Source organism: Spermophilus citellus (genome assembly GCF_964194105.1).
Source record: "Spermophilus citellus genome assembly, chromosome: 13".
Classification (NCBI taxonomy): domain Eukaryota; kingdom Metazoa; phylum Chordata; class Mammalia; order Rodentia; family Sciuridae; genus Spermophilus; species Spermophilus citellus.
This window is the reverse complement of record NC_138193.1, coordinates 86,275,228-86,283,522: the sequence shown is the minus strand read 5'-3', so window position 1 is coordinate 86,283,522 and position 8,295 is coordinate 86,275,228. Positions and strand designations below refer to the sequence as shown.

Below are 8,295 nucleotides of genomic sequence, written 5' to 3'. Positions count from 1 at the left end.
TCAGTTTCTGAGTTTCTACCCCTCAGATAATTCTTACTGCTTAAGAAATAGATTCATAGGTATTTAGGAGGCAGGAACAGATGTTATATAGGAAAAGAGGAAAACTCCAATTATTTCTCCATACTTGAAGATCAAGTATCAGCTGGCATCACTATTTCCCTCTCAGAGAAGAGCTGACACAATCGCTCAGCCTGCACTCCACATTTTTGTTATAAGCCTCTTTTGTGCTGTGTGAGAGGCTGCAGCAGTGACCTGGAAATGCTTAAATTGTCTTTTAAGTCTTAAAAACAAAACAAAACAAAACAACAACAACAACAACAAAAATCCTTCCTAGTATTACTGAAGAGAGAGTACAGTTTCTTTTGTATTCAAATCTCTAAAGAAGAAACTATCACTCCACACAGGTTTACATTATACTGTACCCTGGTTAAATAAAGAAAATACCGACATTAGATGGAAATTTTCTTTGCAAACCATCATAAAACAGGAGTTAAAGTGGTTCCCTGTAAAGAAATGTTTTACTAGTTTCGAATCTGAGAACATAAATATTAGTCTGCTCTTTAAATAAAATGTGGCTAGGCTTCGATGCAGTTTGCTTAAAGCTAAAAAATAAATTACATACACATACAATCCCCAATTTCCATCTGTGAATACGGATTGTACAATCAGTCTTCTGAAGAATCCTTATGGGGAAGTTTGGTTTTTGTTTTTATAAACAGGAGTGTACCCATTTTTTATTCTGTTCAGTATATTGGTGGGGGATTTAGTAATTAAAATAAGTTTTCAATACAAGTCTAAGCTTAAATCAATAATGCTCAAGGTTGAGGGCAATACAAAAGGGGCGTGTGAGCAATATTTAAGTTTGCCATATTATTCTCATTTTACAAACCACAGAAACTGAAGTTGGGCAGAACCTTGAACCATGGTCATTTGAGAAGCTAAGTGATTTTTATCTAAAGGCGACTCGGACTGGTGCGAGGACGAAGAGATTGGGAATTTTGCTCATTAAAAAAGAATGTGAGTTACAGTGAAGTTAAGGAAAAGGGGCTGTGGACACCATTTGCAATAGATGCAAACTGTGACGTTTGTTTGCCATGCAGAATAGGGTTCAAGGTTATGCCTAAAAGGGGACAACACCGGGGAGAGGGAGGGAAGGTTTGGGAGTTGGAAGGAAGCAGAGTCGGGGTGAGTTTGGAGGCAGTGATGGCAGAAGGGGACGCCGGGGAGCAGGCGCGGTGGCCCTGAACTCGGGTGGCAAGTCAGGAGAGGGGACGAAGTGACTGGAGCCGCAAGGTACTGTGCGGGTGAAGGCCGGGCGGAGCGCCACGGTGGAAAGCACGCGGGGCACTCGTCCCGGGTGAGAAGTCCGGGCGGGCGGAGGCGGGAGCCGCGGGCCGAGCAGCCACGGACTCCTCCCCCGGCGCCTAGACTTTCTGGGTCAGGACACGGCGGCGCGGTGCTGAACCGTGGGACCCACGGGCGCCGCCGTCTGCCGGCTGCTCCCCACCCGCCCGCAGGCCCGGGTAGGCGGCCGGCGGACCGCAGACAGCTCCGCGTAGCGAACGCAGGTGCGTAGTGAAGAGGGGAAGGGGCTACTGGGCGGACCGGGGCCGACGCGGTCGGGGACGTGAGGAGGCAGCGGCAGTACTTCCGGCAGCGGCGACTGCACTTCCGGGGTCGCTATTTTGGGCCTGGCTGCTGTCTGTTCCTGAAGCAGGAGAACCTTGGGCTCGGGTTTCCAAACGCAGTTTTTGCGGAGCCCAAGCCTCAGAAGCGGCCTCCGGGAAGTGGCCGGCCTTTCCACGCATTAACCCCAGGGTCGGGGGAGTGGGCCCCATGTCCCCGCAGCCTGGCGGGTCCCTGCGAGCCGCCAAGTTCCAGCAGAGACAAGCCGGGCGCTCATCGCGGTGGCGGATCTTTCCTCGCCACCTAGCGCCAGCGTTGCGTTTTGTTTGCGTTTCTTTCCCCCCCTGAAATGCAGATTCTTTGCCTGCTTGGCACAAAAACGAAGGCCAGGATATCACAACTGACATTTGCAAATAAGCCAAACGCCAGGGATCCCTAAATTTAAAATAAATTCTAACTAAGTAAGACCATGAAAAGCTGATGACAAATGAGTAGTAGAATTCACTTTGAAAGTAAACCGAGTTTTCTGGGTCGCATCAGAATCTGATCACTTATTCAAGGTCTCAGGGCAGTTCCCTTGGGAAACTTAAACCTCAGGTTGGTCTATCAGACATTACTTTTTCTTTAACCTTACTGCAAAAGTCTTCATTGATTTTCCGAGTTTATCAGGGCATTTTATACTTTTTCCACTAAGGATCAGCTGATGAATTACAGGAATATATATATATATACACACACACACACACACACACACACACACTAGATATGTACTGTAAGCATTATTATAGTTATGTGGTAAAGCATAATTTTCATGTCTAAAAATTAAAAGTTGAAAATGAAATAATTTTATTCAGAAAGCATATTTTCATGTTCTAGTTTTCTTTAGCAACATTTTGATTTATCGTTTCACTAGAATTCTCATTTTACTAGACGATTCTGTAACCTTGGATTAAGTACTAATTTTAGATGCCAGTAATTTATATTAAAATAAGTCTAATTTTCTGGTATTACTGCCTTAAAATTTTAACATTGTAACATTAACAGTACTTTGCACCTGAGTATTAAAATATTAGAGCTCTGAAGTTTGCTCAGTGAAATTCTTAATTATTGTATTTTTATTCTATAATAGAAGTAATTACACTAATGAAAATGAAAAAGCTATGTAAATGTCTTCATACAATCTTTGAAATTATACTTAAAGCAAGAAGTATTCTGGTTATTACTTTTGTATCTCAGTATTTTTAATTAGTGTCATTTTTCAAATTATTGGTGTAAAAGCACATTGATTTTATAGTGATATAAAATTCAAACATAGCTTAAACTATTTGTTTATAATTGTAGTTATTTAAAACAAATACCAGCTCTATTGATTCTAGTTTTTTCCGTAGCTAAATTTCATGATTCTGAAGTCATTTCACCTATGGACATCTCTGCGCAGTCAGCATTCTCCTTCATGTCCTTGTTGATGCTTTCTGAATCTTCAGCATTCAGCTAGGTGCATCCAGGGAGTTTCCTCACAGGATGTTAAGGGTGACATTTTCCACTTCCTAGTTGGATGACCCTCAGGGTAAATGACTTGGTAGTTGCTGGTGCCTCAGCTTGCTTATCAGCAAAATAATAATAGTACTATTATTATTTATATATTTTTGTAGTTACTGAAGATTGAGCCAAAGGTATTTTGTATACTGAGCTACATCTCCAGACCTTTTTATTGTTTATTTAAGACAAGGTGTCACTGAATTACTCAGGCTGGACTTGAATTTGTGATCCTCCTGTTTCAACCTCCTGAAGTCATTGAGATTACAGGTGTGTACCACCACTCCTGGCAGGACTTGACTTTTGTTTTACTCTGCCTCCAGCAGATAATTTGAAAGTGGTGTAATTACTAAAGAAAGGTTAAGCAAAGTACATTCCTCATATGTTTAAAGGTGGTTCTGTCTCAGGGATAAGGTTTTTACCCTAGGGAGATTTTCACATCTAGTTACTTATGAAATGAAAAAAAAAACTTTTAAAACCAAACTGTTTATTAATGTAAAGTTCAAAGAAACAATAGAGGAATGGACAAAAAAATGCAGTAAGTATAGGAAAGATCTTTTTAGTAGTCATCTAGACCAGCATATGGACATCCTGACTTTATCTTGTATGTAGTTTGGGGGTGGGGCTCTAACCCAGGATCTTGTACATGCTAAGCATGCACTGTACTAGTGAACTACACCACCACCATTGATCTTTTTATTGAAAAAAAAGATGATCAACCTTGATACATTATTATTAACTGTGATGTAAATGTAAGTTGTAGGTATATAGTGGCTTTTCTTAGATCTATTGCTTTTTTGCAATAATCTTCCAAGTAAATTTCTGATACAGTATAATGTTTTGTGGAAATAACAACTAATAATTACCTATAATTTCAGCTGAAGTTACAGATTGATTGAAATATGCTGTTGGCATTTCTTCTTGATATTATGGGAATAGGCAGATAGTTAGATTTATAAATTCCCAATTATACTGTTAGGGGACAGATAGATGCAAATGACAGGAACATGAGGTTAAGGGAAAAAAAGCTATAAAATGGGTCCACTGTGCTAACCCCCACATGCTTTCTTTTCCAAGAAGCAATTTACCTGCAACTCTGCCTGGTCTGAGTGGACAGGCTATGTCACATTCCTCACCAAACTACCTGTTAACTACAGGAGAATTGCAGGCCCACAGTAATGTTGATAAGAGGAACTCAAGTTACCTTGAATGGAGAGACTTTTGTGACTAGATACTGAAACTCAGGAGATGGTTAGGGTAATTCCTTCTAACCATAAGAATTTAAGGTTAAGAATCCAATTAGGACTGGTCAGCATGGGCCAAGGTGACCTACAGTTGTCCTGGCAGTGGGGATTTGAAAGTCTTGATGTCATCCTAATGTGGGACTCTGTAGAAACTTCTATGGAATCCCCAATAAAACTGAAGTGCAAGAGAGACACATTGTTCCTCTCCTATCTGAGACGACCCACTCTCCTTTTACAGTGATCCCTTTCCCTTTGCCTGTTCTTTAAATAAATTCATTCCTGTTTCTCTGAGTGACATTTCTGAAATCTTTCTGAGTTGATCACAAGAATCAGGGTTTGAACAGGAGTCTTCACGTTGTCTTAGTTTCCAGGAAGTCCCCAGCTCTGTAACAATACCAAGTAGGTAAATGTATCTAATCCCAGGCAAAATGATCTGTCATTCAGGCCAGCTTAAAGTTGCAAGACTTTCTCTGGAATTCTTGATTTAGGAGATAAACCTAAAACCTCTTCAAGATAATATTCACTGACATCTGAAGTAATTTCTAGAATACTGTTTCACAGTTGGTCCTTCTCATTAACCTTTCAGCCAACAATGAGGTAGAACATCCAAATAGGGCAATTGCTGTGATCATGTATGTAGTGCAGTATAACAAATCTAAAAAGAGCCATTCTTTTAAGTAGTCTTCTCATAATAGATTCTTGTTCCTTATTCTTTGAGAATCTCTTTAATAGGTCATATGACACATTATATTAAATTGGCCATTTAGTGTATAAGGAACAACGATTTGCTAGAATATGTGGAATCATAGAATATAAACTCTAGAAAGTCAAATTTTTGGTATACAACCTAATTTAGAATTTGCATATTTCCAATATTTCTGCCTGGATTCTTAATCCTAGCTGTTTTACTATTTCACTTAAGAAGCAATCGAAGAGAACTCCATCAGTTTTCACCACAACATCTACCCACATACCTGAATCTCTGCTCACATAATCTGCCTTGTTTTTGTTACTGTGAATGAGTGGTTTGTGTTCCCATCAAAGGTCAACCCTTGAACTTTTGCACTAGAGCCCACCCCATTGGCTTTCTCAAGTTTATTGTTGTACAGTTCTCTAACATTTCTTCCGCTTTTCCTTTTTAATTGGGTTTTTTTTTTTGATTGGCAAATAAAAATACTGTTATTTCTTCATTTCTTAATAGAGTTACAGCATCATTTCTCTTTTCCTGGTTGTTTTCTGTTTGTCTGTTCTGTTTTCCCCCTTTCCTCGAACTAATGAATATCTTCAGTATTACATTTTTGTCTCCACTACTGGTTTATCTATATCTTTGCATTTTTCCCTTTATTCTTGTAGTAGCTATTCTAGAATTTATAACTATGCATCTTTAACTTGATAACACTATTATAATTTAAGATATTTACAAACACTTTTACTTATATGTACATTATAAACCCTATGGTACATTATTGTCATCTTTGATTTAATAAGCAAACATTTTATAAAGAAATTTTAAAATGAGAAAAATGACTTTGGGGTGGCGTAGCAGGACTTGAACTCAGGGGCTTTGGACCACTGAGCCACATCTCCAGCCCTATTTTGTATTTTATTTAGAGACAGTGTCTTACTGAGTTGTTCAGTGCCTTGTTTTTTGCTGAGGCTGGCTTTTAACTGAGATCTTCCTGCCTCAGCCTCCTGAGCTGCTGGGATTACAGGCATGCACCACCTTGCCTACCTAGAAAATGACTTTTATGTTTATCCATGTGTATTTTCCACAGCAGGATTTTTGTTTTGTTTTGTTTTTGAGAGAGAGAGAGAGAGAGAGAGAGAGAGAGAGAGAGAGAATGAATGAATCTTTTTTGTAGATAGACACAACATAATGCCTTTATTTTTATGTGGTGCTGAGAATCGAACCCAGGTCCTGCCCATGCTAAGCGAGCGCTCTACCTCTGAGCCACAATCCCAGCCCACAGCAGGTATTCTTCATCCTTCAAACTTTTCATTTTTCTTCTGCTTTAAGAACTTCTGCTAGCATTTCTCTCTCTCTCTCTCTCTCTCTCTCTCTCTCTCTCTCTCTTTGGCAAAAGAGATTGAACCCAGGGGGATTCAACCACTGAGCCACATCCTCAGCTCATTATTTTTATTTTTTATTTTTTATTTTGAGACAGGGTCTCACAAAATTGCTTAGATCCTTACTAAATTGCTGAGGGTGGCCTTGAATTTATGATCCTCCTGACTCAGCCTCCTGAGGTGCTGGGAGTGTAGGTATGTGTCACCACGCCTGGTTGTTAGTGTTTCTTATGTCTGAATTGGTGATGAATTCCGTCAGCTTTCCTTTGTCTAAAAAAAAAAAATTAAATGTTTATTTTGCTTTCAATTTTGACAAGATATTTCACTGGGTATAGTAAGTTGACAGTTCTTTCACCATTTTAAATATGTCACTTCATTGTTTTCTTGCTTAAATAGTACCTGAGGTTTATATACAATGTGTCTTTTTCTCTGATGACTTTTTATTTATTTGTTTATTTATTTATTTATTTATTTTGGTACCAGGACTTGAACTCAGGGACATTGGACCACTGAGCCACATCCCTAGCCCTATTTTGTATTTTATTTAGAGACAGGGTCTCACTGAGATGTCCAACACCTTGCTTTTGCTAAGGCCGGCTTTGAACTCCCGAGCCTCCTGCCTCAGCCTCCCAAGCCGTTGGGATTACAGGCATGTGCCACCCTGGTTGGCCTCTGATGACTTTTAAGATATTCTTTTTGTCACTAATTTTTATCAATCTAATAATGTTATGCCGTATTTTTGTTTTCTTATTCTACTTGGATTATGTTGACCTTGGATATGAGTTTGTGTGTTTTCTCTAATTTGGGAATGTTTTTGGTCACCTTTTCCCCCTCTAACTTCATGTATTTTTTCAGACTGCTTTATATTGCCCCCTGGCTACTATTTTTCTGCTTAGTTGCCTGTTTAATAATTTTTATTGGTGTTGAGCATTTTAATTTTACATGGTTTTATATTTTGATCTGTTATATGTTTATCTAACTTGGGAATTTTAGGTCACTGTTCCCCCTCTAATTTGATATATTTTTTAGACTGCTTGATATTGTTCCATAAGTTTTGTTTGTTTTGTTTTGTTTGTGTACTTTATTTAGAATGGCTGTTTTTGCTATGTCTTCAGGATCACTGATTTTGTTTTTTGTTCCATGGTGATTTTTCTATTAATCCCATTTAGTACAATTGTTTTCAGACATTTTATTTTTCATGTCTAGAAATTCCTTTTGGTTTGGATTGATACCTTCTTTTTCTTTCCCCGTGATGTTTATGTTTTCTGTTAATGTATTTGTATATGTAATAAATAGCAAACATATTTGTAATCATTCTAACACCTTTGTCTTCTAATTATCTCTGTCGGTGTCCTGTGTCTTTCCATGTCTAATAATTTTTATTGGATATTAGACATTTGATTTTATCCTGTTGAATTCTGGCTTTTCTGATTTTTCAAGTATTGGACTTTCATCATCATGGCAGTTAAAGTATTGTTGAATCAGTTTAATCCTTTGGAGGCATATTTTTAAGTCTATTTTAGGGAAAGCTTAAATAGCCTTAACTTTAGAGTTACTTTAGTCCCACTACTCCTATGTTACCCATCTGGGGTATCTGCTGAAAGCTTCATGTATTCTATAGGAATTCTTGGGAACTTGAATACTTCCGAGTTCTGTGTAATCTAAAGGAGTAGTTCAGTTTATAGCTTCCTGGTGATTGTTTTCTCCATACAAATTGTTCTTTGCCAGTCCTGATGGGGTTTCAATGTGTATTTCTAGAGCTCTTTCTCTGAATATACCTCCCTCATCTCAGTACTCTGACACACAAATTCTGGGTGCTTCA

The 8,295-nt window shown here is 38.6% G+C and overlaps 1 protein-coding gene across 4 annotated transcripts in view; it reads left to right on the top strand.

Annotated features, from left to right (window-relative positions):
- The first annotated feature begins 1,174 nt into the window (after positions 1 to 1,174).
- Positions 1,175 to 8,295, top strand: part of RMDN2 (regulator of microtubule dynamics 2) — a 102,428-nt gene continuing 95,307 nt past the window's right edge. The window contains exons 1-2 of one of the 4 annotated variants that reach the window (XM_081264091.1): positions 1,175 to 1,293; positions 3,279 to 3,432. The gene's annotated coding sequence lies outside the window, so the exon portion shown is untranslated. Of the gene's footprint in view, positions 1,569 to 3,278; positions 3,433 to 8,295 lie in introns of all 4 variants that reach the window. The other 3 variants (XM_081264090.1, XM_081264092.1, XM_081264089.1) reach the window with 3 other exon arrangements.